At 44.9% G+C, this 21,157-nt stretch overlaps 29 non-coding genes across 29 annotated transcripts; all 29 read right to left on the bottom strand.

The window, feature by feature from the left end:
• Positions 1–33: 33 nt before the first annotated feature.
• Positions 34–106, bottom strand: trnam-cau (transfer RNA methionine (anticodon CAU)). The gene has a single exon. It is a non-coding gene; the product is annotated as a tRNA-Met (tRNA).
• Positions 107–288: 182 nt separating this feature from the next.
• Positions 289–360, bottom strand: trnag-ucc (transfer RNA glycine (anticodon UCC)). Its single transcript has one exon. It is a non-coding gene; the product is annotated as a tRNA-Gly (tRNA).
• Positions 361–1,064: 704 nt separating this feature from the next.
• On the bottom strand, positions 1,065–1,136 carry trnag-ucc (transfer RNA glycine (anticodon UCC)). Its single transcript has one exon. It is a non-coding gene; the product is annotated as a tRNA-Gly (tRNA).
• A 2,000-nt stretch (positions 1,137–3,136) lies between these two features.
• trnam-cau (transfer RNA methionine (anticodon CAU)) lies at positions 3,137–3,209 on the bottom strand. The gene has a single exon. It is a non-coding gene; the product is annotated as a tRNA-Met (tRNA).
• A 703-nt stretch (positions 3,210–3,912) lies between these two features.
• trnam-cau (transfer RNA methionine (anticodon CAU)) lies at positions 3,913–3,985 on the bottom strand. The gene has a single exon. It is a non-coding gene; the product is annotated as a tRNA-Met (tRNA).
• Positions 3,986–5,717: 1,732 nt separating this feature from the next.
• On the bottom strand, positions 5,718–5,789 carry trnag-ucc (transfer RNA glycine (anticodon UCC)). The gene has a single exon. It is a non-coding gene; the product is annotated as a tRNA-Gly (tRNA).
• A 1,478-nt stretch (positions 5,790–7,267) lies between these two features.
• trnag-ucc (transfer RNA glycine (anticodon UCC)) lies at positions 7,268–7,339 on the bottom strand. Its single transcript has one exon. It is a non-coding gene; the product is annotated as a tRNA-Gly (tRNA).
• A 449-nt stretch (positions 7,340–7,788) lies between these two features.
• On the bottom strand, positions 7,789–7,861 carry trnam-cau (transfer RNA methionine (anticodon CAU)). The gene has a single exon. It is a non-coding gene; the product is annotated as a tRNA-Met (tRNA).
• A 182-nt stretch (positions 7,862–8,043) lies between these two features.
• trnag-ucc (transfer RNA glycine (anticodon UCC)) lies at positions 8,044–8,115 on the bottom strand. Its single transcript has one exon. It is a non-coding gene; the product is annotated as a tRNA-Gly (tRNA).
• Positions 8,116–8,564: 449 nt separating this feature from the next.
• On the bottom strand, positions 8,565–8,637 carry trnam-cau (transfer RNA methionine (anticodon CAU)). Its single transcript has one exon. It is a non-coding gene; the product is annotated as a tRNA-Met (tRNA).
• Positions 8,638–11,146: 2,509 nt separating this feature from the next.
• On the bottom strand, positions 11,147–11,218 carry trnag-ucc (transfer RNA glycine (anticodon UCC)). The gene has a single exon. It is a non-coding gene; the product is annotated as a tRNA-Gly (tRNA).
• A 443-nt stretch (positions 11,219–11,661) lies between these two features.
• On the bottom strand, positions 11,662–11,734 carry trnam-cau (transfer RNA methionine (anticodon CAU)). Its single transcript has one exon. It is a non-coding gene; the product is annotated as a tRNA-Met (tRNA).
• Positions 11,735–11,916: 182 nt separating this feature from the next.
• trnag-ucc (transfer RNA glycine (anticodon UCC)) lies at positions 11,917–11,988 on the bottom strand. Its single transcript has one exon. It is a non-coding gene; the product is annotated as a tRNA-Gly (tRNA).
• A 449-nt stretch (positions 11,989–12,437) lies between these two features.
• On the bottom strand, positions 12,438–12,510 carry trnam-cau (transfer RNA methionine (anticodon CAU)). The gene has a single exon. It is a non-coding gene; the product is annotated as a tRNA-Met (tRNA).
• Positions 12,511–13,203: 693 nt separating this feature from the next.
• On the bottom strand, positions 13,204–13,276 carry trnam-cau (transfer RNA methionine (anticodon CAU)). Its single transcript has one exon. It is a non-coding gene; the product is annotated as a tRNA-Met (tRNA).
• A 182-nt stretch (positions 13,277–13,458) lies between these two features.
• On the bottom strand, positions 13,459–13,530 carry trnag-ucc (transfer RNA glycine (anticodon UCC)). Its single transcript has one exon. It is a non-coding gene; the product is annotated as a tRNA-Gly (tRNA).
• Positions 13,531–13,979: 449 nt separating this feature from the next.
• On the bottom strand, positions 13,980–14,052 carry trnam-cau (transfer RNA methionine (anticodon CAU)). The gene has a single exon. It is a non-coding gene; the product is annotated as a tRNA-Met (tRNA).
• A 693-nt stretch (positions 14,053–14,745) lies between these two features.
• trnam-cau (transfer RNA methionine (anticodon CAU)) lies at positions 14,746–14,818 on the bottom strand. Its single transcript has one exon. It is a non-coding gene; the product is annotated as a tRNA-Met (tRNA).
• Positions 14,819–15,000: 182 nt separating this feature from the next.
• On the bottom strand, positions 15,001–15,072 carry trnag-ucc (transfer RNA glycine (anticodon UCC)). Its single transcript has one exon. It is a non-coding gene; the product is annotated as a tRNA-Gly (tRNA).
• A 449-nt stretch (positions 15,073–15,521) lies between these two features.
• On the bottom strand, positions 15,522–15,594 carry trnam-cau (transfer RNA methionine (anticodon CAU)). Its single transcript has one exon. It is a non-coding gene; the product is annotated as a tRNA-Met (tRNA).
• Positions 15,595–16,297: 703 nt separating this feature from the next.
• trnam-cau (transfer RNA methionine (anticodon CAU)) lies at positions 16,298–16,370 on the bottom strand. Its single transcript has one exon. It is a non-coding gene; the product is annotated as a tRNA-Met (tRNA).
• Positions 16,371–16,552: 182 nt separating this feature from the next.
• On the bottom strand, positions 16,553–16,624 carry trnag-ucc (transfer RNA glycine (anticodon UCC)). The gene has a single exon. It is a non-coding gene; the product is annotated as a tRNA-Gly (tRNA).
• A 449-nt stretch (positions 16,625–17,073) lies between these two features.
• Positions 17,074–17,146, bottom strand: trnam-cau (transfer RNA methionine (anticodon CAU)). Its single transcript has one exon. It is a non-coding gene; the product is annotated as a tRNA-Met (tRNA).
• Positions 17,147–18,091: 945 nt separating this feature from the next.
• Positions 18,092–18,163, bottom strand: trnag-ucc (transfer RNA glycine (anticodon UCC)). Its single transcript has one exon. It is a non-coding gene; the product is annotated as a tRNA-Gly (tRNA).
• Positions 18,164–18,612: 449 nt separating this feature from the next.
• Positions 18,613–18,685, bottom strand: trnam-cau (transfer RNA methionine (anticodon CAU)). The gene has a single exon. It is a non-coding gene; the product is annotated as a tRNA-Met (tRNA).
• Positions 18,686–18,867: 182 nt separating this feature from the next.
• trnag-ucc (transfer RNA glycine (anticodon UCC)) lies at positions 18,868–18,939 on the bottom strand. The gene has a single exon. It is a non-coding gene; the product is annotated as a tRNA-Gly (tRNA).
• Positions 18,940–19,388: 449 nt separating this feature from the next.
• trnam-cau (transfer RNA methionine (anticodon CAU)) lies at positions 19,389–19,461 on the bottom strand. The gene has a single exon. It is a non-coding gene; the product is annotated as a tRNA-Met (tRNA).
• Positions 19,462–20,406: 945 nt separating this feature from the next.
• Positions 20,407–20,478, bottom strand: trnag-ucc (transfer RNA glycine (anticodon UCC)). Its single transcript has one exon. It is a non-coding gene; the product is annotated as a tRNA-Gly (tRNA).
• Positions 20,479–20,927: 449 nt separating this feature from the next.
• Positions 20,928–21,000, bottom strand: trnam-cau (transfer RNA methionine (anticodon CAU)). Its single transcript has one exon. It is a non-coding gene; the product is annotated as a tRNA-Met (tRNA).
• Between the last annotated feature and the right edge of the window lie 157 nt (positions 21,001–21,157).

Below are 21,157 nucleotides of genomic sequence, written 5' to 3'. Positions count from 1 at the left end.
ATGCATGGGAACTGTTTCAGCAAGTAAATAAACTGCCCCGTGTGAGGGTCGAACTCACGACCTTCAGATTATGAGACTGACGCGCTACCGACTGCGCTAACGAGGTTTTCACTGGCATAAGCAGCCCTGTTTTGCCAGTGTGCTAACTCATCTGGAAGGCAGATTTATAGATTGATGGAGTAATGCTTGTTTCAGTTTCTATAACGCAGCGGGTTATTGATGACATGCTGTTCAGCTGGACTATAAGCACCTGAAGACACTCACAGAGAAGGAGGTCATAAGTAAGGCTGCGTTGGCCGGGAATCGAACCCGGGTCAATTGCTTGGAAGGCAGCTATGCTAGCCACTATACCACCAACGCCAAAGTTTAAAAAGTTTCGTAGCGATTATCTTTTATCTTTCCACAAACCTGCTAGCAGTATGTCTGGTTCTGGTCCAGGTCTGGTGTTGTGATACAAGTGTAACAGTCAACAAGTATATGGCCCTCGTCACAGATTTTGCTGTTGCCAAATTTTTTTGATGCTCGATTGGCTACTGTTGTAGGTGAAATCTTAGCCATGGGATGCGGATGACTGTACAGATGCTTGCATCTGAGATCAGTTTGGGCTAGACGTTGAAATTGGAAGGTTTGTGGATCCGCTATGAGACGAGTAATGGTATCTACTTCTGAAGAAGTTCTTTTGCACAGTTATGGAAGTACGCTGGGCTGATGCCACATGAGTGACATAAAAACATCTATTAGAATCTGTGGGAGAGTGATTTTGTAAAAGTGCAGCTATGCATGGGAACTGTTTCAGCAAGTAAATAAACTGCCCCGTGTGAGTGTCGAACTCACGACCTTCAGATTATGAGGCTGACGCGCTACAGACTGCGCTAACGAGGCTTTCACTGGCATAAGCAGCCCTGTTTTGTCAGTGTGCTAACTCATCTGGAAGGCAGATTTATAGCTTGATGGAGTAATGCTTGTTTCAGTTTCTATAACGCAGCGGGTTATTGATGACATGCTGTTCAGCTGGACTATAAGCACCTGAAGACACTCACAGAGAAGGAGGTCATAAGTAAGGCTGCGTTGGCCGGGAATCGAACCCGGGTCAATTGCTTGGAAGGCAGCTATGCTAGCCACTATACCACCAACGCCTGAGTTGAAAAAGCTGTGTAGCGATTATTTTTTATCTTTCCACAAACCTGCTAGCAGTATGTCTGGTTCTGGTCCAGTTCTGGTGTTGTGATACAAGTGTAACAGTCAACAAGTATAAGGCCCTCGTCACAGATTTAGCTGTTGCCGAATTTTGTTGATGCTCGATTGGCTACTGTTGTAGGTGAAATCTTAGCCATGGGATGCGGATGACTGTACAGATGCTTGCATCTGAGATCAGTTTGGGCTAGACGTTGAAATTGGAAGGTTTGTGGATCCGCAATGAGACGAGTAATGGTATCTTCTTCTGAAGAAGTTCTTTTGCACAGTTATGGAAGTACGCTGGGCTGATGCCACATGAGTGACATAAAAACATCTATTAGAATCTGTGGGAGAGTGATTTTGTAAAAGTGCAGCTATGCATGGGAACTGTTTCAGCAAGTAAATAAACTGCCCTGTGTGAGTGTCGAACTCACAACCTTCATATTATGAGGCTGACGCGCTACCGACTGCGCTAACGAGGCTTTCACTGGCATAAGCAGCCCTGTTTTTCCAGTGTGCTAACTCATCTGGAAGGCAGATATATAGATTGATGGAGTAATGCTTCTTTCAGTTTCTATAACGCAGCGGGTTATTGATGACATGCTGTTCAGCTGGACTATAAGCACCTGAAGACACTCACAGAGAAGGAGGTCATAAGTAAGGCTGCGTTGGCCGTGAATCGAACCCGGGTCAACTGCTTGGAAGGCAGCTATGCTAGCCACAATACCACCAACGCCGAAGTTGAAAACGTTTCGTAGCGATTATCTTTTATCTTTCCACAAACCTGCTAGCAGTTTGTCTGGTTCTGGTCCAGGTCTGGTGTTGTGATACAAGTGTATCAGTCAACAAGTATATGGCCCTCGTCACAGATTTTGCTGTTGCCGAATTTTGTTGTCGCTCGATTGCCTACTGTTGCAGGTGAAATCTTAGCCATGGGATGCGGATGACTGTACAGATGCTTGCATCTGAGATCAGTTTGGGCTAGACGTTGAAATTGGAAGGTTTGTGGATCCGCTATGAGATGAGTAATGGTATCTACTTCTGAAGAAGTTCTTTTGCACAGTTATGGAAGTACGCTGGGCTGATGCCACATGAGTGACATAAAAACATCTATCAGAATCTGTGGGAGAGTGATTTTGTAAAAGTGCAGCTATGCATGGGAACTGTTTCAGGAAGTAAATAAACTGCCCCGTGTGAGTGTTGAACTCACGACCTTCAGATTATGAGACTGACGCGCTACCGACCTCGCTAACGAGGCTTTCACTGACATAAGCAGCCCTGTTTGCCAGTGTGCTAACACATCTGGAAGGCAGATTTATAGATTGATGGAGTAATGCTTGTTTCAGTTTCTATAACGCAGCGGGTTATTGATGACATGCTGTTCAGCTGGACTATAAGCACCTGAAGACACTCACAGAGAAGGAGGTCATAAGTAAGGCTGCGTTGGCCGGGAATCGAACCCGGGTCAATTGCTTGGAAGGCAGCTATGCTAGCGACTATACCACCAACGCCAAAGTTTAAAAAGTTTCGTAGCGATTATCTTTTATCTTTCCACAAACCTGCTAGCAGTATGTCTGGTTCTGGTCCAGGTCTGGTGTTGTGATACAAGTGTAACAGTCAACAAGTATATGGCCCTCGTCACAGATTTTGCTGTTGCCGAATTTTTTTGATGCTCGATTGGCTACTGTTGTAGGTGAAATCTTAGCCATGGGATGCGGATGACTGTACAGATGCTTGCATCTGAGATCAGTTTGGGCTAGACGTTGAAATTGGAAGGTTTGTGGATCCGCAATGAGACGAGTAATGGTATCTTCTTCTGAAGAAGTTCTTTTGCACAGTTATGGAAGTACGCTGGGCTGATGCCACATGAGTGACATAAAAACATCTATTAGAATCTGTGGGAGAGTGATTTTATAAAAGTGCAGCTATGCATGGGAACTGTTTCAGCAAGTAAATAAACTGCCCCGTGTGAGGGTCGAACTCACGACCTTCAGATTATGAGACTGACGCACTACCGACTGCGCTAACGAGGCTTTCACTGGCATAAGCAGCCCTGTTTTGCCAGTGTGCTAACTCATCTGGAAGGCAGATTTATAGATTGATGGAGTAATGCTTGTTTCAGTTTCTTTAACGCAGCGGGTTATTGATGACATGCTGTTCAGCTGGACTATAAGCACCTGAAGACACTCACAGAGAAGGAGGTCATAAGTAAGGCTCCGTTGGCCGGGAATCGAACCCAGGTGAACTGCTTGGAAGGCAGCTATGCTAGCCACTATACCACCAACGCCTGAGTTGAAAAAGCTGTGTAGCGATTATTTTTTATCTTTCCACAAACCTGCTAGCAGTATGTCTGGTTCTGGTCCAGGTCTGGTGTTGTGATACAAGTGTAACAGTCAACAAGTATAAGGCCCTCGTCACAGATTTAGCTGTTGCCGAATTTTGTTGATGCTCCATTGGCTACTGTTGTAGGTGAAATCTTAGCCATGGGATGCGGATGACTGTACAGATGCTTGCATCTGAGATCAGTTTGGGCTAGACGTTGAAATTGGAAGGTTTCTTGATCCGCTATGAAACGAGTAATGGTATCTACTTCTGAAGAAGTTCTTTTGCACAGTTATGGAAGTACGCTGGGCTGATGCCACATGAGTGACATAAAAACATCTATTAGAATCTGTGGGAGAGTGATTTTGTAAAAGTGCAGCTATGCATGGGAACTGTTTCAGCAAGTAAATAAACTGCCCCGTGTGAGGGTCGAACTCACGACCTTCAGATTATGAGACTGACGCGCTACCGACTGCGCTAACGAGGTTTTCACTGGCATAAGCAGCCCTGTTTTGCCAGTGTGCTAACTCATCTGGAAGGCAGATTTATAGATTGATGGAGTAATGCTTGTTTCAGTTTCTATAACGCAGCGGGTTATTGATGACATGCTGTTCAGCTGGACAATAAGCACCTGAAGACACTCACAGAGAAGGAGGTCATAAGTAAGGCTGCGTTGGCTGTGAATCGAACCAGGGTCAACTGCTTGGAAGGCAGCTATGCTAGCCACAATACCACCAACGCCGAAGTTGAAAATGTTTCGTAGCGATTATCTTTTATCTTTCCACAAACCTGCTAGCAGTTTGTCTGGTTCTGGTCCAGGTCTGGTGTTGTGATACAAGTGTAACAGTCAACAAGTATATGGCCCTCGTCACAGATTTTGCTGTTGCCGAATTTTGTTGTCGCTCGATTGTCTACTGTTGCAGGTGAAATCTTAGCCATGGGATGCGGATGACTGTACAGATGCTTGCATCTAAGATCAGTTTGGGCTAGACGTTGAAATTTGAAGGTTTGTGGATCCGCTATGAGACGAGTAATGGTATCTACTTCTGAAGAAGTTCTTTTGCACAGTTATGGAAGTACGCTGGGCTGATGCCACATGAGTGACATAAAAACATCTATTAGAATCTGTGGGAGAGTGATTTTGTAAAAGTGCAGCTATGCATGGGAACTGTTTCAGGAAGTAAATAAACTGCCCTGTGTGAGTGTCGAACTCACGACCTTCAGATTATGAGGCTGACGCGCTACCGACTGCGCTAACGAGGCTATCACTAACATAAGCAGCCCTGTTTGCCAGTGTGCTAACACATCTGGAAGGCAGATGTATAGATTGAAGGAGTAATGCTTCTTTCAGTTTCTATAATGCAGCAGGATATTGATGACATGCTGTTCAGCTGGATTATAAGCACCTGAAGACACTCACAGAGAAGGAGGTCATAAGTAAGGCTGCGTTGGCCGTGAATCGAACCCAGGTCAACTGCTTGGAAGGCAGCTATGCTAGCCACTATACCACCAACGCGGAAGTTGAAAAAGTTTCGTAGCGATTATCTTTTATCTTTCCACAAACCTGCTAGCAGTATGTCTGGTTCTGGTCCAGGTCTGGTGTTGTGATACAAGTGTAACAGTCAACAAGTATATGGCCCTCGTCACAGATTTTGCTGTTGCCAAATTTTGTTGATGCTCGATTGGCTACTGTTGTAGGTGAAATCTTAGCCATGGCATGCGGATGACTGTACAGATGCTTGCATCTGAGATCAGTTTGGGCTAGACGTTGAAATTGGAAGGTTGGTGGATCCGCAATGAGTCGAGTAATGGTATCTTCTTCTGAAGAAGTTCTTTTGCACAGTTATGGAAGTACGCTGGGCTGATGCCACATGAGTGACATAAAAACATCTATTAGAATCTGTGGGAGAGTGATTTTGTAAAAGTGCAGCTATGCATGGGAACTGTTTCAGCAAGTAAATAAACTGCCTGTGTGAGTGTCGAACTCACAACCTTCATATTGTGAGGCTGACGCGCTACCGACTGCGCTAACGAGGCTTTCACTGGCATAAGCAGCCCTGTTTTGCCAGTGTGCTAACTCATCTGGAAGGCAGATATATAGATTGATGGAGTAATGCTTCTTTCAGTTTCTATAACGCAGCGGGTTATTGATGACATGCTGTTCAGCTGGACTATAAGCACCTGAAGACACTCACAGAGAAGGAGGTCATAAGTAAGGCTGCGTTGGCCGGGAATCGAACCCAGGTGAACTGCTTGGAAGGCAGCTATGCTAGCCACTATACCACCAACGCCTGAGTTGAAAAAGCTGTGTAGCGATTATTTTTTATCTTTCCACAAACCTGCTAGCAGTATGTCTGGTTCTGGTCCAGGTCTGGTGTTGTGATACAAGTGTAACAGTCAACAAGTATATGGCCCTCGTCACAGATTTTGCTGTTGCCGAATTTTTTTGATGCTCGATTGGCTACTGTTGTAGGTGAAATCTTAGCCATGGGATGCGGATGACTGTACAGATGCTTGCATCTAAGATCAGTTTGGGCTAGACGTTGAAATTTGAAGGTTTGTGGATCCGCTATGAGACGAGTAATGGTATCTACTTCTGAAGAAGTTCTTTTGCACAGTTATGGAAGTACGCTGGGCTGATGCCACATGAGTGACATAAAAACATCTATTAGAATCTGTGGGAGAGTGATTTTGTAAAAGTGCAGCTATGCATGGGAACTGTTTCAGGAAGTAAATAAACTGCCCTGTGTGAGTGTCGAACTCACGACCTTCAGATTATGAGGCTGACGCGCTACCGACTGCGCTAACGAGGCTATCACTAACATAAGCAGCCCTGTTTGCCAGTGTGCTAACACATCTGGAAGGCAGATGTATAGATTGAAGGAGTAATGCTTCTTTCAGTTTCTATAATGCAGCAGGATATTGATGACATGCTGTTCAGCTGGATTATAAGCACCTGAAGACACTCACAGAGAAGGAGGTCATAAGTAAGGCTGCGTTGGCCGTGAATCGAACCCAGGTCAACTGCTTGGAAGGCAGCTATGCTAGCCACTATACCACCAACGCGGAAGTTGAAAAAGTTTCGTAGCGATTATCTTTTATCTTTCCACAAACCTGCTAGCAGTATGTCTGGTTCTGGTCCAGGTCTGGTGTTGTGATACAAGTGTAACAGTCAACAAGTATATGGCCCTCGTCACAGATTTTGCTGTTGCCAAATTTTGTTGATGCTCGATTGGCTACTGTTGTAGGTGAAATCTTAGCCATGGCATGCGGATGACTGTACAGATGCTTGCATCTGAGATCAGTTTGGGCTAGACGTTGAAATTGGAAGGTTGGTGGATCCGCAATGAGTCGAGTAATGGTATCTTCTTCTGAAGAAGTTCTTTTGCACAGTTATGGAAGTACGCTGGGCTGATGCCACATGAGTGACATAAAAACATCTATTAGAATCTGTGGGAGAGTGATTTTGTAAAAGTGCAGCTATGCATGGGAACTGTTTCAGCAAGTAAATAAACTGCCTGTGTGAGTGTCGAACTCACAACCTTCATATTATGAGGCTGACGCGCTACCGACTGCGCTAACGAGGCTTTCACTGGCATAAGCAGCCCTGTTTTGCCAGTGTGCTAACTCATCTGGAAGGCAGATATATAGATTGATGGAGTAATGCTTCTTTCAGTTTCTATAACGCAGCGGGTTATTGATGACATGCTGTTCAGCTGGACTATAAGCACCTGAAGACACTCACAGAGAAGGAGGTCATAAGTAAGGCTGCGTTGGCCGGGAATCGAACCCAGGTGAACTGCTTGGAAGGCAGCTATGCTAGCCACTATACCACCAACGCCTGAGTTGAAAAAGCTGTGTAGCGATTATTTTTTATCTTTCCACAAACCTGCTAGCAGTATGTCTGGTTCTGGTCCAGGTCTGGTGTTGTGATACAAGTGTAACAGTCAACAAGTATAAGGCCCTCGTCACAGATTTAGCTGTTGTCGAATTTTGTTGATGCTCCATTGGCTACTGTTGTAGGTGAAATCTTAGCCATGGGATGCGGATGACTGTACAGATGCTTGCATCTGAGATCAGTTTGGGCTAGACGTTGAAATTGGAAGGTTTCTTGATCCGCTATGAAACGAGTAATGGTATCTACTTCTGAAGAAGTTCTTTTGCACAGTTATGGAAGTACGCTGGGCTGATGCCACATGAGTGACATAAAAACATCTATTAGAATCTGTGGGAGAGTGATTTTGTAAAAGTGCAGCTACGCATGGGAACTGTTTCAGCAAGTAAATAAACTGCCCCGTGTGAGGGTCGAACTCACGACCTTCAGATTATGAGACAGACGCGCTACCGACTGCGCTAACGAGGCTTTCACTGGCATAAGCAGCCCTGTTTTGCCAGTGTGCTAACTCATCTGGAAGGCAGATTTATAGATTGATGGAGTAATGCTTGTTTCAGTTTCTTTAACGCAGCGGGTTATTGATGACATGCTGTTCAGCTGGACTATAAGCACCTGAAGACACTCACAGAGAAGGAGGTCATAAGTAAGGCTGCGTTGGCCGGGAATCGAACCCGGGTCAATTGCTTGGAAGGCAGCTATGCTAGCCACTATACCACCAACGCCAAAGTTTAAAAAGTTTCGTAGCGATTATCTTTTATCTTTCCACAAACCTGCTAGCAGTATGTCTGGTTCTGGTCCAGGTCTGGTGTTGTGATACAAGTGTAACAGTCAACAAGTATATGGCCCTCGTCACAGATTTTGCTGTTGCCGAATTTTTTTGATGCTCGATTGGCTACTGTTGTAGGTGAAATCTTAGCCATGGGATGCGGATGACTGTACAGATGCTTGCATCTGAGATCAGTTTGGGCTAGACGTTGAAATTGGAAGGTTTGTGGATCCGCAATGAGACGAGTAATGGTATCTTCTTCTGAAGAAGTTCTTTTGCACAGTTATGGAAGTACGCTGGGCTGATGCCACATGAGTGACATAAAAACATCTATTAGAATCTGTGGGAGAGTGATTTTATAAAAGTGCAGCTATGCATGGGAACTGTTTCAGCAAGTAAATAAACTGCCCCGTGTGAGGGTCGAACTCACGACCTTCAGATTATGAGACTGACGCGCTACTGACTGCGCTAACGAGGCTTTCACTGGCATAAGCAGCCCTCTTTTGCCAGTGTGCTAACTCATCTGGAAGGCAGATTTATAGATTGATGGAGTAATGCTTGTTTCAGTTTCTTTAACGCAGCGGGTTATTGATGACATGCTGTTCAGCTGGACAATAAGCAGCTGAAGACACTCACAGAGAAGGAGGTCATAAGTAAGGCTGCGTTGGCCGTGAATCGAACCAGGGTCAACTGCTTGGAAGGCAGCTATGCTAGCCACAATACCACCAACGCCGAAGTTGAAAATGTTTCGTAGCGATTATCTTTTATCTTTCCACAAACCTGCTAGCAGTTTGTCTGGTTCTGGTCCAGGTCTGGTGTTGTGATACAAGTGTAACAGTCAACAAGTATATGGCCCTCGTCACAGATTTTGCTGTTGCCGAATTTTGTTGTCGCTCGATCGTCTACTGTTGCAGGTGAAATCTTAGCCATGGGATGCGGATGACTGTACAGATGCTTGCATCTAAGATCAGTTTGCGCTAGACATTGAAATTGGAAGGTTTGTGGATCCGCTATGAGACGAGTAATGGTATCTACTTCTGAAGAAGTTCTTTTGCACAGTTATGGAAGTACGCTGGGCTGATGCCACATGAGTGACATAAAAACATCTATTAGAATCTGTGGGAGAGTGATTTTGTAAAAGTGCAGCTATGCATGGGAACTGTTTCAGGAAGTAAATAAACTGCCCTGTGTGAGTGTCGAACTCACGACCTTCAGATTATGAGGCTGACGCGCTACCGACTGCGCTAACGAGGCTTTCACTGACATAAGCAGCCCTGTTTGCCAGTGTGCTAACACATCTGGAAGGCAGATGTATAGATTGAAGGAGTAATGCTTCTTTCAGTTTCTATAATGCAGCAGGATATTGATGACATGCTGTTCAGCTGGACTATAAGCACCTGAAGACACTCACAGAGAAGGAGGTCATAAGTAAGGCTGCGTTGGCCGTGAATCGAACCCGGGTCAACTGCTTGGAAGGCAGCTATGCTAGCCACAATACCACCAACGCCGTAGTTGAAAATGTTTCGTAGCGATTATCTTTTATCTTTCCACAAACCTCCTAGCAGTATGTCTGGTTCTGGTCCAGGTCTGGTGTTGTGATACAAGTGTAACAGTCAAGAAGTATATGGCTCTCGTCACAGATTTTGCTGTTGTCGAATTTTGTTGATGCTCGATTGGCTACTGTTGCAGGTGAAATCTTAGCCATGGGATGCGGATGACTCTACAGATGCTTGCATCTGAGATCAGTTTGGGCTAGACGTTGAAATTGGAAGGTTTGTGGATCCGCTATGAGACGAGTAATGGTATCTACTTCTGAAGAAGTTCTTTTGCACAGTTATCTAAGTACGCTGGGCTGATGCCACATGAGTGACATAAAAACATCTATTAGAATCTGTGGGAGAGTGATTTTGTAAAAGTGCAGCTATGCATGGGAACTGTTTCAGGAAGTAAATAAACTGCCCCGTGTTAGTGTCAAACTCACAACCTTCATATTATGAGGCTGACGCGCTACCGACTGCGCTAACGAGGCTTTCACTGGCATAAGCAGCCCTGTTTTGCCAGTGTGCTAACTCATCTGGAAGGCAGATATATAGATTGAAGGAGTAATGCTTCTTTCAGTTTCTATAATGCAGCAGGATATTGATGGCATGCTGTTCAGCTGGACTATAAGCACCTGAAGACAATCACAGAGAAGGAGGTCATAAGTAAGGCTGCGTTGGCCGGGAATCGAACCCGGGTCAAATGCTTGGAAGGCAGCTATGCTAGCCACTATACCACCTACGCCTAAGTTGAAAAAGTTTCGTAGCGATTATCTTTTATCTTTCCACAAACCTGCTAGCAGTATGTCTGGTTCTGGTCCAGGTCTGGTGTTGTGATACAAGTGTAACAGTCAACAAGTATATGGCCCTCGTCACAGATTTTGCTGTTGCCGAATTTTGTTAATACTCGATTGCCTACTGTTGCAGGTGAAATCTTAGCCATGGGATGCGGATGACTGTACAGATGCTTGCATCTGAGATCAGTTTGGGCTAGACGTTGAAATTGGAAGGTTTGTGGATCCGCTATGAGACGAGTAATGGTATCTACTTCTGAAGAAGTTCTTTTGCACAGTTATGGAAGTACGCTGGGCTGATGCCACATGAGTGACATAAAAACATCTATTAGAATCTGTGGGAGAGTGATTTTGTAAAAGTGCAGCTATGCATGGGAACTGTTTCAGGAAGTAAATAAACTGCCCCGTGTTAGTGTCAAACTCACAACCTTCATATTATGAGGCTGACGCGCTACCGACTGCGCTAACGAGGCTTTCACTGGCATAAGCAGCCCTGTTTTGCCAGTGTCCTAACTCATCTGGAAGGCAGATATATAGATTGAAGGAGTAATGCTTCTTTCAGTTTCTATAATGCAGCAGGATATTGATGACATGCTGTTCAGCTGGACTATAAGCACCTGAAGACACTCACAGAGAAGGAGGTCATAAGTAAGGCTGCGTTGGCCGGGAATCGAACCCGGGTCAAATGCTTGGAAGGCAGCTATGCTAGCCACTATACCACCAACGCCAAAGTTTAAAAAGTTTCGTAGCGATTATCTTTTATCTTTCCACAAACCTGCTAGCAGTATGTCTGGTCCAGGTCTGGTGTTGTGATACAATTGTAACAGTCAACAAGTATATGGCCCTCGTCACAGATTTTGCTGTTGCCGAATTTTGTTGTTGCTCGATTGGCTACTGTTGCAGTTGAAATCTTAGCCATGGGATGCGGATGACTGTACAGATGCTTGCATCTGAGATCAGTTTGGGCTAGATGTTGAAATTGGAAGGTTTGTGGATCCGCTATGAGACGAGTAATGGTATCTACTTCTAAAGAAGTTCTTTTGCACAGTTATGGAAGTACGCTGGGCTGATGCCAGATGAGTGACATAAAAACATCTATTAGAATCTGTGGGAGAGTGATTTTGTAAAAGTGCAGCTATGCATGGGAACTGTTTCAGCAAGTAAATAAACTGCCCCGTGTGAGGGTCGAACTCACGACCTTCAGATTATGAGACTGACGCGCTACCGACTGCGCTAACGAGGCTTTCACTGGCATAAGCAGCCCTGTTTTGCCAGTGTGCTAACTCATCTGGAAGGCAGATTTATAGATTGATGGAGTAATGCTTGTTTCAGTTTCTATAACACAGCGGGTTATTGATAACATGCTGTTCAGCTGGACTATTAGCACCTGAAGACACTCACAGAGAAGGAGGTCATAAGTAAGGCTGCGTTGGCCGGGAATCGAACCCAGGTCAACTGCTTGGAAGGCAGCTATGCTAGCCACTATACCACCAACGCCAAAGTTTAAAAAGTTTTGTAGCGATTATCTTTTATCTTTCCACAAACCTGCTAGCTGTATGTCTGGTTCTGGTCCAGGTCTGGTGTTGTGATACAAGTGTAACAGTCAACAAGTATATGGCCCTCGTCACAGATTTTGCTGTTGCCGAATTTTGTTGTTGCTCGATTGGCTACTGTTGCAGTTGAAATCTTAGCCATGGGATGCGGATGACTATACAGATGCTTGCATCTGAGATCAGTTTGGGCTAGATGTTGAAATTGGAAGGTTTGTGGATCCGCTATGAGACGAGTAATAGTATCTACTTCTGAAGAAGTTCTTTTGCACAGTTATGGAAGTACGCTGGGCTGATGCCACATGAGTGACATAAAAACATCTATTAGAATCTGTGGGAGAGTGATTTTGTAAAAGTGCAGCTATGCATGGGAACTGTTTCAGCAAGTAAATAAACTGCCCCGTGTGAGGGTCGAACTCACGACCTTCAGATTATGAGACTGACACGCTACCGACTGCGCTAACGAGGCTTTCACAGCCCTGTTTTGCCAGTGTGCTAACTCATCTGGAAGGCAGATGTATAGATTGAAGGAGTAATGCTTCTTTCAGTTTCTATAATGCAGCAGGATATTGATGGCATGCTGTTCAGCTGGACTATAAGCACCTGAAGACACTCACAGAGAAGGAGGTCATAAGTAAGACTGCGTTGGCTGGGAATTGAACCCGGGTCAACTGCTTGGAAGGCAGCTATGCTAGCCACTATACCACCTACGCCGAAGTTGAAAAAGTTTCGTAGCGATTATCTTTTATCTTTCCACAAACCTGCTAGCAGTATGTCTGGTTCTGGTCCAGGTCTGGTGTTGTGATACAAGTGTAACAGTCAACAAGTATATGGCCCTCGTCACAGATTTTGCTGTTGCCGAATTTTGTTAATACTCGATTGCCTACTGTTGCAGGTGAAATCTTAGCCATGGGATGCGGATGACTGTACAGATGCTTGCATCTGAGATCAGTTTGGGCTAGACGTTGAAATTGGAAGGTTTGTGGATCCGCAATGAGACGAGTAATGGTATCTTCTTCTGAAGAAGTTCTTTTGCACAGTTATGGAAGTACGCTGGGCTGATGCCACATGAGTGACATAAAAACATCTATTAGAATCTGTGGGAGAGTGATTTTGTAAAAGTGCAGCTATGCATGGGAACTGTTTCAGCAAGTAAATAAACTGCCCCGTGTGAGGGTCGAACTCACGACCTTCAGATTATGAGACTGACGCGCTACCGACTGCGCTAACGAGGCTTTCACTGGCATAAGCAGCCCTGTTTTGCCAGTGTGCTAACTCATCTGGAAGGCAGATTTATAGATTGATGGAGTAATGCTTGTTTCAGTTTCTATAACACAGCGGGTTATTGATAACATGCTGTTCAGCTGGACTATTAGCACCTGAAGACACTCACAGAGAAGGAGGTCATAAGTAAGGCTGCGTTGGCCGGGAATCGAACCCAGGTCAACTGCTTGGAAGGCAGCTATGCTAGCCACTATACCACCAACGCCAAAGTTTAAAAAGTTTTGTAGCGATTATCTTTTATCTTTCCACAAACCTGCTAGCTGTATGTCTGGTTCTGGTCCAGGTCTGGTGTTGTGATACAAGTGTAACAGTCAACAAGTATATGGCCCTCGTCACAGATTTTGCTGTTGCCGAATTTTGTTGTTGCTCGATTGGCTACTGTTGCAGTTGAAATCTTAGCCATGGGATGCGGATGACTATACAGATGCTTGCATCTGAGATCAGTTTGGGCTAGATGTTGAAATTGGAAGGTTTGTGGATCCGCTATGAGACGAGTAATAGTATCTACTTCTGAAGAAGTTCTTTTGCACAGTTATGGAAGTACGCTGGGCTGATGCCACATGAGTGACATAAAAACATCTATTAGAATCTGTGGGAGAGTGATTTTGTAAAAGTGCAGCTATGCATGGGAACTGTTTCAGCAAGTAAATAAACTGCCCCGTGTGAGGGTCGAACTCACGACCTTCAGATTATGAGACTGACACGCTACCGACTGCGCTAACGAGGCTTTCACAGCCCTGTTTTGCCAGTGTGCTAACTCATCTGGAAGGCAGATGTATAGATTGAAGGAGTAATGCTTCTTTCAGTTTCTATAATGCAGCAGGATATTGATGGCATGCTGTTCAGCTGGACTATAAGCACCTGAAGACACTCACAGAGAAGGAGGTCATAAGTAAGACTGCGTTGGCTGGGAATTGAACCCGGGTCAACTGCTTGGAAGGCAGCTATGCTAGCCACTATACCACCTACGCCGAAGTTGAAAAAGTTTCGTAGCGATTATCTTTTATCTTTCCACAAACCTGCTAGCAGTATGTCTGGTTCTGGTCCAGGTCTGGTGTTGTGATACAAGTGTAACAGTCAACAAGTATATGGCCCTCGTCACAGATTTTGCTGTTGCCGAATTTTGTTAATACTCGATTGCCTACTGTTGCAGGTGAAATCTTAGCCATGGGATGCGGATGACTGTACAGATGCTTGCATCTGAGATCAGTTTGGGCTAGACGTTGAAATTGGAAGGTTTGTGGATCCGCAATGAGACGAGTAATGGTATCTTCTTCTGAAGAAGTTCTTTTGCACAGTTATGGAAGTACGCTGGGCTGATGCCACATGAGTGACATAAAAACATCTATTAGAATCTGTGGGAGAGTGATTTTGTAAAAGTGCAGCTATGCATGGGAACTGTTTCAGCAAGTAAATAAACTGCCCCGTGTGAGGGTCGAACTCACGACCTTCAGATTATGAGACTGACGCGCTACCGACTGCGCTAACGAGGCTTTCACTGGCATAAGCAGCCCTGTTTTGCCAGTGTGCTAACTCATCTGGAAGGCAGATTTACAGATTGATGGAGTAATGCTTGTTTTAGTTTCTATAACGCAGCGGGTTATTGATGACATGCTGTTCAGCTGGACTACAAGCACCTGAAGACACTCACAGAGAAGGAGGTCATAAGTAAGGCTGCGTTGGCCGGGAATCGAACCCGGGTCAAATGCTTGGAAGGCAGCTATGCTAGCCACTATACCACCAACGCCAAAGTTTAAAAAGTTTCGTAGCGATTATCTTTTATCTTTCCACAAACCTGCTAGCAGTATGTCTGGTTCTGGTCCAGGTCTGGTGTTGTGATACAATTGTAACAGTCAACAAGTATATGGCCCTCGTCACAAATTTTGCTGTTGCCGAATTTTGTTGATCCTTGATTGGCTACTGTTGTAGGTGAAATCTTAGCCATGGGATGCGGATGACTGTACAGATGCTTGCATCTGAGATCAGTTTGGGCTAGACGTTGAAATTGGAAGGTTTGTGGATCCGCAATGAGACGAGTAATGGTATCAACTTCTGAAGAAGTTCTTTTGCACAGTTATGGAAGTACGCTGGGCTGATGCCACATGAGTGACATAAAAACATCTATTAGAATCTGTGGGAGAGTGATTTTGTAAAAGTGCAGCTATGCATGGGAACTGTTTCAGCAAGTAAATAAACTGCCCCTTGTGAGGGTCGAACTCACGACCTTCAGATTATGAGACTGACGCGCTACCGACTGCGCTAACGAGGCTTTCACTGGCATAAGCAGCCCTGTTTTGCCAGTGTGCTAACTCATCTGGAAGGCAGATTTATAGATTGATGGAGTAATGCTTGTTTCAGTTTCTATAACGCAGCGGGTTATTGATGACATGCTGTTCAGCTGGACTATAAGCACCTGAAGACACTCACAGAGAAGGAGGTCATAAGTAAGGCTGCGTTGGCTGGGAATCGAACCCGGGTCAACTGCTTGGAAGGCAGCTATGCTAGCCACTATACCACCTACGCCGAAGTTGAAAAAGTTTCGTAGCGATTATCTTTTATCTTTCCACAAACCTGCTAGCAGTATGTCTGGTTCTGGTCCAGGTCTGGTGTTGTGATACAAGTGTAACAGTCAACAAGTATATGGCCCTCGTCACAGATTTTGCTGTTGCCGAATTTTGTTAATCCTCGATTGCCTACTGTTGCAGGTGAAATCTTAGCCATGGGATGCGGATGACTGTACAGATGCTTGCATCTGAGATCAGTTTGGGCTAGACGTTGAAATTGGAAGGTTTGTGGATCCGCAATGAGACGAGTAATGGTATCTTCTTCTGAAGAAGTTCTTTTGCACAGTTATGGAAGTACGCTGGGCTGATGCCACATGAGTGACATAAAAACATCTATTAGAATCTGTGGGAGAGTGATTTTGTAAAAGTGCAGCTATGCATGGGAACTGTTTCAGCAAGTAAATAAACTGCCCCGTGTGAGGGTCGAACTCACGACCTTTAGATTATGAGACTGACGCGCTACCGACTGCGCTAACGAGGCTTTCACTGGCATAAGCAGCCCTGTTTTGCCAGTGTGCTAACTCATCTGGAAGGCAGATTTATAGATTGATGGAGTAATGCTTGTTTCAGTTTCTATAACGCAGCGGGTTATTGATGACATGCTGTTCAGCTGTACTATAAGCACCTGAAGACACTCACAGAGAAGGAGGTCATAAGTAAGGCTGCGTTGGCCGGGAATCGAACCCGGGTCAACTGTTTGGAAGGCAGCTATGCTAGCCACTATACCACCAACGCCAAAGTTTAAAAAGTTTCGTAGCGATTATCTTTTATCTTTCCACAAACCTGCTAGCAGTATGTCTGGTTCTGGTCCAGGTCTGGTGTTGTGATACAATTGTAACAGTCAACAAGTATATGGCCCTCGTCACAGATTTTGCTGTTGCCGAATTTTGTTGATGCTTGATTGGCTACTGTTGTAGGTGAAATCTTAGCCATGGGATGCGGATGACTGTACAGATGCTTGCATCTGAGATCAGTTTGGGCTAGACGTTGAAATTGGAAGGTTTGTGGATCCGCAATGAGACGAGTAATGGTATCAACTTCTGAAGAAGTTCTTTTGCACAGTTATGGAAGTACGCTGGGCTGATGCCACATGAGTGACATAAAAACATCTATTAGAATCTGTGGGAGAGTGATTTTGTAAAAGTGCAGCTATGCATGGGAACTGTTTTAGGAAGTAAATAAACTGCCCCGTGTGAGTGTTGAACTCACGACCTTCAGATTATGAGGCTGACGCGCTACCTACTGCGCTAACGAGGCTTTCACTGACATAAGCAGCCCTGTTTGCCAGTGTGCTAACACATCTGGAAGGCAGATGTATAGATTGAAGGAGTAATGCTTCTTTCAGTTTCTATAATGCAGCAGGATATTGATGGCATGCTGTTCAGCTGGACTATAAGCACCTGAAGACACTCACAGAGAAGGAGGTCATAAGTAAGGCTGCGTTGGCTGGGAATCGAACCCGGGTCAACTGCTTGGAAGGCAGCTATGCTAGCCACTATACCACCTACGCCGAAGTTGAAAAAGTTTCGTAGCGATTATCTTTTATCTTTCCACAAACCTGCTAGCAGTATGTCTGGTTCTGGTCCAGGTCTGGTGTTGTGATACAAGTGTAACAGTCAACAAGTATATGGCCCTCGTCACAGATTTTGCTGTTGCCGAATTTTGTTAATACTCGATTGCCTACTGTTGCAGGTGAAATCTTAGCCATGGGATGCGGATGACTGTACAGATGCTTGCATCTGAGATCAGTTTGGGCTAGACGTTGAAATTGGAAGGTTTGTGGATCCGCAATGAGACGAGTAATGGTATCTTCTTCTGAAGAAGTTCTTTTGCACAGTTATGGAAGTACGCTGGGCTGATGCCACATGAGTGACATAAAAACATCTATTAGAATCTGTGGGAGAGTGATTTTGTAAAAGTGCAGCTATGCATGGGAACTGTTTCAGCAAGTAAATAAACTGCCCCGTGTGAGGGTCGAACTCACGACCTTCAGATTATGAGACTGACGCGCTAACGAGGCTTTCACTGGCATAAGCAGCCCTGTTTTGCCAGTGTGCTAACTCATCTGGAAGGCAGATTTACAGATTGATGGAGTAATGCTTGTTTCAGTTTCTATAACGCAGCGGGTTATTGATGACATGCTGTTCAGCTGGACTATAAGCACCTGAAGACACTCACAGAGAAGGAGGTCATAAGTAAGGCTGCGTTGGCTGGGAATCGAACCCGGGTCAACTGCTTGGAAGGCAGCTATGCTAGCCACTATACCACCAACGCCAAAGTTTAAAAAGTTTCGTAGCGATTATCTTTTATCTTTCCACAAACCTGCTAGCAGTATGTCTGGTTCTGGTCCAGGTCTGGTGTTGTGATACAATTGTAACAGTCAACAAGTATATGGCCCTCGTCACAAATTTTGCTGTTGCCGAATTTTATTGATGCTTGATTGGCTACTGTTGTAGGTGAAATCTTAGCCATGGGATGCGGATGACTGTACAGATGCTTGCATCTGAGATCAGTTTGGGCTAGACGTTGAAATTGGAAGGTTTGTGGATCCGCAATGAGACGAGTAATGGTATCTTCTTCTGAAGAAGTTCTTTTGCACAGTTATGGAAGTACGCTGGGCTGATGCCACATGAGTGACATAAAAACATCTATTAGAATCTGTGGGAGAGTGATTTTGTAAAAGTGCAGCTATGCATGGGAACTGTTTCAGCAAGTAAATAAACCGCCCCGTGTGAGGGTCGAACTCACGACCTTCAGATTATGAGACTGACGCGCTACCGACTGCGCTAACGAGGCTTTCACTGGCATAAGCAGCCCTGTTTTGCCAGTGTGCTAACTCATCTGGAAGGCAGATTTATAGATTGATGGAGTAATGCTTGTTTCAGTTTCTATAACGCAGCGGGTTATTGATGACATGCTGTTCAGCTGGACTATAAGCACCTGAAGACACTCACAGAGAAGGAGGTCATAAGTAAGGCTGCGTTGGCCGGGAATCGAACCCGGGTCAACTGTTTGGAAGGCAGCTATGCTAGCCACTATACCACCAACGCCAAAGTTTAAAAAGTTTCGTAGCGATTATCTTTTATCTTTCCACAAACCTGCTAGCAGTATGTCTGGTTCTGGTCCAGGTCTGGTGTTGTGATACAATTGTAACAGTCAACAAGTATATGGCCCTCGTCACAGATTTTGCTGTTGCCGAATTTTGTTGATGCTTGATTGGCTACTGTTGTAGGTGAAATCTTAGCCATGGGATGCGGATGACTGTACAGATGCTTGCATCTGAGATCAGTTTGGGCTAGACGTTGAAATTGGAAGGTTTGTGGATCCGCAATGAGACGAGTAATGGTATCAACTTCTGAAGAAGTTCTTTTGCACAGTTATGGAAGTACGCTGGGCTGATGCCACATGAGTGACATAAAAACATCTATTAGAATCTGTGGGAGAGTGATTTTGTAAAAGTGCAGCTATGCATGGGAACTGTTTTAGGAAGTAAATAAACTGCCCCGTGTGAGTGTTGAACTCACGACCTTCAGATTATGAGGCTGACGCGCTACCTACTGCGCTAACGAGGCTTTCACTGACATAAGCAGCCCTGTTTGCCAGTGTGCTAACACATCTGGAAGGCAGATGTATAGATTGAAGGAGTAATGCTTCTTTCAGTTTCTATAATGCAGCAGGATATTGATGGCATGCTGTTCAGCTGGACTATAAGCACCTGAAGACACTCACAGAGAAGGAGGTCATAAGTAAGGCTGCGTTGGCTGGGAATCGAACCCGGGTCAACTGCTTGGAAGGCAGCTATGCTAGCCACTATACCACCTACGCCGAAGTTGAAAAAGTTTCGTAGCGATTATCTTTTATCTTTCCACAAACCTGCTAGCAGTATGTCTGGTTCTGGTCCAGGTCTGGTGTTGTGATACAAGTGTAACAGTCAACAAGTATATGGCCCTCGTCACAGATTTTGCTGTTGCCGAATTTTGTTAATACTCGATTGCCTACTGTTGCAGGTGAAATCTTAGCCATGGGATGCGGATGACTGTACAGATGCTTGCATCTGAGATCAGTTTGGGCTAGACGTTGAAATTGGAAGGTTTGTGGATCCGCAATGAGACGAGTAATGGTATCTTCTTCTGAAGAAGTTCTTTTGCACAGTTATGGAAGTACGCTGGGCTGATGCCACATGAGTGACATAAAAACATCTATTAGAATCTGTGGGAGAGTGATTTTGTAAAAGTGCAGCTATGCATGGGAACTGTTTCAGCAAGTAAATAAACTGCCCCGTGTGAGGGTCGAACTCACGACCTTCAGATTATGAGACTGACGCGCTAACGAGGCTTTCACTGGCATAAGCAGCCCTGTTTTGCCAGTGTGCTAACTCATCTGGAAGGCAGATTTACAGATTGATGGAGTAATGCTTGTTTCAGTTTCTATAACGCAGCGGGTTATTGATGACATGCTGTTCAGCTGGACTATAAGCACCTGAAGACACTCACAGAGAAGGAGGTCATAAGTAAGGCTGCGTTGGCCGGGAATCGAACCCGGGTCAACTGCTTGGAAGGCAGCTATGCTAGCCACTATACCACCAACGCCAAAGTTTAAAAAGTTTCGTAGCGATTATCTTTTATCTTTCCACAAACCTGCTAGCAGTATGTCTGGTTCTGGTCCAGGTCTGGTGTTGTGATACAATTGTAACAGTCAACAAGTATATGGCCCTCGTCACAAATTTTGCTGTTGCCGAATTTTATTGATGCTTGATTGGCTACTGTTGTAGGTGAAATCTTAGCCATGGGATGCGGATGACTGTACAGATGCTTGCATCTGAGATCAGTTTGGGCTAGACGTTGAAATTGGAAGGTTTGTGGATCCGCAATGAGACGAGTAATGGTATCTTCTTCTGAAGAAGTTCTTTTGCACAGTTATGGAAGTACGCTGGGCTGATGCCACATGAGTGACATAAAAACATCTATTAGAATCTGTGGGAGAGTGATTTTGTAAAAGTGCAGCTATGCATGGGAACTGTTTCAGCAAGTAAATAAACCGCCCCGTGTGAGGGTCGAACTCACGACCTTCAGATTATGAGACTGACGCGCTACCGACTGCGCTAACGAGGCTTTCACTGGCATAAGCAGCCCTGTTTTGCCAGTGTGCTAACTCATCTGGAAGGCAGATTTATAGATTGATGGAGTAATGCTTGTTTCAGTTTCTATAACGCAGCGGGTTATTGATGACATGCTGTTCAGCTGGACTATAAGCACCTGAAGACACTCA

This window comes from Brienomyrus brachyistius, chromosome 4 (assembly GCF_023856365.1).
Source record: "Brienomyrus brachyistius isolate T26 chromosome 4, BBRACH_0.4, whole genome shotgun sequence".
Lineage (NCBI taxonomy): Eukaryota > Metazoa > Chordata > Actinopteri > Osteoglossiformes > Mormyridae > Brienomyrus > Brienomyrus brachyistius.
Note: the sequence above shows the minus strand (reverse complement) of the source record. Positions and strands in the feature narration are given on the sequence as shown.